The 5,059-nt window shown below is 40.8% G+C and overlaps 1 long non-coding RNA gene across 1 annotated transcript; it reads left to right on the top strand.

Annotated features, from left to right (window-relative positions):
• The first annotated feature begins 1,224 nt into the window (after nt 1–1,224).
• On the top strand, nt 1,225–2,952 carry LOC146868392 (uncharacterized). Its single transcript, XR_014966210.1, has 5 exons — nt 1,225–1,359; nt 1,485–1,630; nt 1,737–1,831; nt 2,214–2,287; nt 2,526–2,952. It is a non-coding gene; the product is annotated as an uncharacterized LOC146868392 (long non-coding RNA).
• Nucleotides 2,953–5,059: the final 2,107 nt, after the last annotated feature.

Raw genomic sequence — 5,059 nt, 5'->3', positions numbered from 1 at the left:
CATCAATAAAGAATGGCATATTCTAAACACGGACTGCACCAAAAAGAACCTCTTGAAGCCGATCTTTGCATTCAGACGTAATAAAAACTTAAGGAACTCGTTGGTTAAATCCAAAGTATCCACTACTAACTTATTTGTACAGAAATCCATCACTGGAAATAAGCCTATTAGTGGTACTCACAAATGTGGGAGTTGCCATGCTTGCCCATTTGCCATGGTGAAAGATGAACTGATCTGGGATAAACAGCAATATAGGTTCAAAGAAATGACCAACTGTCGCACTCGAAATGTAGTGTATCTTATCCTCTGTCCTTGTGACAAAGGATACGTTGGAGAAACAAGCAGAGAGTTCCGTGTACGCTTTAGCGAACACAAGTCAGCAATTCTTAATAAACGCGAAGGAGCACCCCTGGTGGCCCATTGGATTGAGAAAAACCATAGCATCTCTGAACTAAGGTGGCTCATTTTGGAACACATACATTCCTCCAACAATACCAATGTGGATGCCATCAGACGCAAAAGAGAAGTATTTTGGATATATGTCCTTAAGACTCAAGAAAAAGGCCTTAACGAACATCTACCCTGGGAAAATGCTATTATATAAATTGCCCCCTTCTTTGGCACCACTCCCTGAGGATTCCATGGACCTAACTAGCACACCTCACATTGATTCTATCCCACCCTTAGACACAGCAGGTAAGCGGATTGGATACATGCACGCCGGATATGTACAAACTTCCCTAAAAGGATATATATAACCATATAAGAATAATGTTGGCCCCATCTTATCCACATTGAGGGCATTATATTTATTACCCTTAAACCAGTTTTGGTATAGTTACTATAAGAAATTACATTTCTTTACCTTAAGAGATCGCATTATATCCCTACTTCTTTATCCACACCCGTTTTACTCATCATATGCGCTTTTTTCTCATATATATAGGTTTTATATAACATCAAAGAGCTATACTCTGTCTTGAGATATATATATCCCTTATACGCACCAGAGTAATCATTAAGTATCTTTCAGGGACAACTATAATCTTTGTATTCTATACCTGGCTGTTATTATTTTTTAATAAGGATGAAATATCATGCCTGGGTTTTGCTCAACTTTGATATTGATCTTCAACACACTCTAAGATGTCCGCCGATACAGACTACCTGCAGCCCTGCATCTCTAATGGTGAACGCATTGTCAGGCCGCGTTCCCGTATCATTTGTAGTCCTACCTCAGTGTCCATTATGTAATCACCACTTCCTGACTTTCCTTATTAGGGAAACGCCAGGTATCACCTGCTAATGACGAAGAGCGCAAGCTATGGCACCCTCCCCGAACTTTAGCTGATCGGAACGGTAAGAATTACAGTTAGCTCCGATTTCTCTATCCCCACGTCCTTTTATCCATGTAGAAGACTGCAATCAACTATTGCAGACTCAGTTAAATAATTGTTTCTAAACGCCGGTTTATTCTCTTACAGAAGTACTGCTTGAGCATTGGCAATTATACTCTAAATCGGATACGCTTAACGACCTTTCGTCACTTTATGGACAAACTAATAAATCTGAAACCCAGACTTTAAACAAGTACGTGGCAAATCCTGACAAGCTTCGGCCCTACTGCCCGGTAAGAGTTTCCTCTGATCATTATCATTTCATGTCTGTTCCTATAACAATGACAGTATTTTCCTCATTCCGTCATCTCAGTCAACTTCATTATAAATTTATTTTAGACTGACGTTTTCGTGCCTGGAGCATTACATGACCGACCAGAACCACACTTGAGATTTTCAGTCGTTTACATATACTGCACTAAGAAAGAGAACAGGTAACCAGTCTGTCTGCACTTAATTAAACCGTGCATTCATCCACATTACTTTTTAGGACGCGCTTCCCCATTATCTTCTCTTAAATTGAACTTTGTGTAGCCTTTAAGGCAGCTGATAAGTTACTAAACATATCTGACCGGTGCATTGCGAGAAATAATATTGGCATCAAACGGGAAGTGTAAATCCCTCTCTATCGGGATAAATAATTGAATATAATTATATTTTCCCCAGAAGGTACAGCTTTCAATTGTAAAAGAACTCCCAACTTAGAATGAACTCCTCCACGCCTTGTACTCACGTGGCAAGCACTAATTGGCACTTTTCTGGGAGCCCATTATGCCATCATTATTAATTTTAGTCATTGTTTCTTTCCCTCCATAGGGTTAAATATCTTAGCTAAAGATTTAGGATTGTCCGTATTGGTTCCCCTATATATAAGAATCTGCCACTGGCAAGTATGTTGAGATTATTTTTCGTCTATCTATTCTCTAGTTTCATCTTCTCTCAGTTCAGGTGATTTGGGACTATTACACATATCAACCTCTATCTTTGGGTGCTTGTATCAACACAGATATAAATTGTGGTTTGTATTCTTTTCTCTCTTTATGACTCCTGCTCCATTTTAGCCTTAAATAAATGTAAAGGTAGTTAAATAAATTCCCAATCACTCATTGTGATTCTTTGTACCCACAGATCTACGGCTGTAAAAAAGATTTCTGTATAACTGTTGCATAAGAGTATTGAACATCAAACTAGTTCTTGAAGCCTTTTTTCTCGTCTGAAAGACCACAGTTACACGCCCTGAAGAAGGAGCCGGTTAAGATCACATTTGAGCTCCGAAACGCGCGTAGGCGTTGGTCCTATGATCATAATCTACAACCAATGATTTTTAATTGTTAATTGTTACAGATTTATTGTCTTCTATTGTGCGTCTATATATGGTATATATGTTTTGTCATTTGTATAATGGTTGTACAATTAATTACAAATTGTGCTTCTACAGTTTGATGTAAACCATATTGTATATACTATTACACAAAAATTGATCAAAAAAATGATTTAAATATATAAAAAAAATGGTAAAAATAATTAATAAATGAAATAATACAGTTTTACATACCGTCTGCTGTGGGTATCATTTCATTGTATGGACATATTGTCTTCTACTCAAGTGATATAGTGTAGGAAGTTTTGTTTTTTCTATTGTTATTTTCCCTGAGCCCTTCCTCGCTTATCTATTTATTCAGGGTCCCTCTATTGTACTTTATTGGTATATACATGTGGTTACTTGTTGTGAATAGGCCCTAGGGAGAGGGTAACGTTCTGGCTGGGTTAGAGAGGCTCTGATGAGCGGGTTCTATCTGATCCGAAAACCCAAGCAGAACAGATGGCCGCTACATATACCAATCGAAAGTTTCCCAACATTGAAGGTACCTCACACGGCATGTGTTTTACTCTTTATTCCACAGGATAGCATTTTGCACAACTTCGGAAACACAGCGCAAGTTCGATTCAATATGCCATTCAGAGTCCCAACGCGTTTCGGGCGTCCTCGCCCTTAATCACAGGAAATGGCTCCAGAGGAAAAGCAGTAGCATAATTGTTCGTGCTTTAAATGTTGTTAATAGTCCCGCCCACATGGCGTGTTGAAGCAGTGCATTATGGTGATTAGAGTTCATATTGTACTTTTGTTCCCCAAAGAGTTGGTGCCGCTGTTTTATTTCCTTCATCTTATTACAATCACTGCGTATTCACAAAGTTGCTAACATGCTTTCTGAACAATCCTGTCGAATTCACATACCGTTCCAGTGGCAACGTGTAAGTGACGCTACCGGACCCGCTCGTCTGCAGAGGGGTGCCTTCGCGACCTGGGATGGCCGCTACATATACCAATCGAAAGTTTCCCAACATTGAAGGTACCTCACACGGCATGTGTTTTGCTCTTTATTCCACAAGATAGCATTTTGCACAACTTCGGAAACACAGCGCAAGTTCGATTCAATATGCCATTCAGAGTCCCAATGTGTTTCGGGCGTCCTCGCCCTTAATCACAGGAAATGGGTCCAGAGGAAAAGCAGCAGCATAATTGTTCGTGCTTTAAATGTTGTTAATAGTCCCGCCCACATGGCGTGTTGAAGCAGTGCATTATGGTGATTAGAGTTCATATTGTACTTTTGTTCCCCAAAGAGTTGGTGCCGCTGTTTTATTTCCTTCATCTTATTATGATCACTGCGTATTCACAAAGTTGCTAACATGCTTTCTGAACAATCCTGTCGAATTCACATACCGTTCCAGTGGCAACGTGTAAGTGACGCTACCGGACCCGCTCGTCTGCAGGGGGGTGCCTTGGCGACCTGGGATGGCCGCTACATATACCAATCGAAGGTTTCCCAACATTGAAGGTACCTCACACGGCATGTGTTTTGCTCTTTATTCCACGGGATAGCATTTTGCACAACTTCGGAAACACAGCGCAAGTTAAATTCAATATGCCATTCAGAGTCCCAACGCGTTTTGGGCATCCTCGCCCTTAATCACAGGAAATGGCTCCAGAGGAAAAGCAGCAGCATAATTGTTCGTGCTTTAAATGTTGTTAATAGTCCCGCCCACTTGGCGTGTTGAAGCAGTGCATTATGGTGATTAGAGTTCATATTGTACTTTTGTTCCCCAAAGAGTTGGTGCCGCTGTTTTATTTCCTTCATCTTATTACGATCACTGCGTATTCACAAAGTTGCTAACATGCTTTCTGAACAATCCTGTCGAATTCACATACCGTTCCAGTGGCAACGTGTAAGTGACGCTACCGGACCCGCTCGTCTGCAGGGGGGTGCCTTCGCGACCTGGGATGGCCGCTACATATACCAATCGAAAGTTTCCCAACATTGAAGGTACCTCACACGGCATGTGTTTTGCTCTTTATTCCACAGGATAGCATTTTGCACAACTTCGGAAACACAGCGCAAGTTCGATTCAATATGCCATTCAGAGTCCCAATGCGTTTCGGGCGTCCTCGCCCTTAATCATAGGAAATGGCTCCAGAGGAAAAGCAGCAGCATAATTGTTCGTGCTTTAAATGTTGTTAATAGTCCCGCCCACATGGCGTGTTGAAGCAGTGCATTATGGGGATTAGAGTTCATATTGTACTTTTGTTCCCCAAAGAGTTGGTGCCGCTGTTTTATTTCCTTCATCTTATTACGATCACTGCGTATTCACAAAGTTGCTAACAT

The sequence above is a fragment of the Triturus cristatus genome, chromosome 1_2 (assembly GCF_964204655.1).
Source record: "Triturus cristatus chromosome 1_2, aTriCri1.1, whole genome shotgun sequence".
NCBI lineage: Eukaryota > Metazoa > Chordata > Amphibia > Caudata > Salamandridae > Triturus > Triturus cristatus.
Note: the sequence above shows the minus strand (reverse complement) of the source record. Positions and strands in the feature narration are given on the sequence as shown.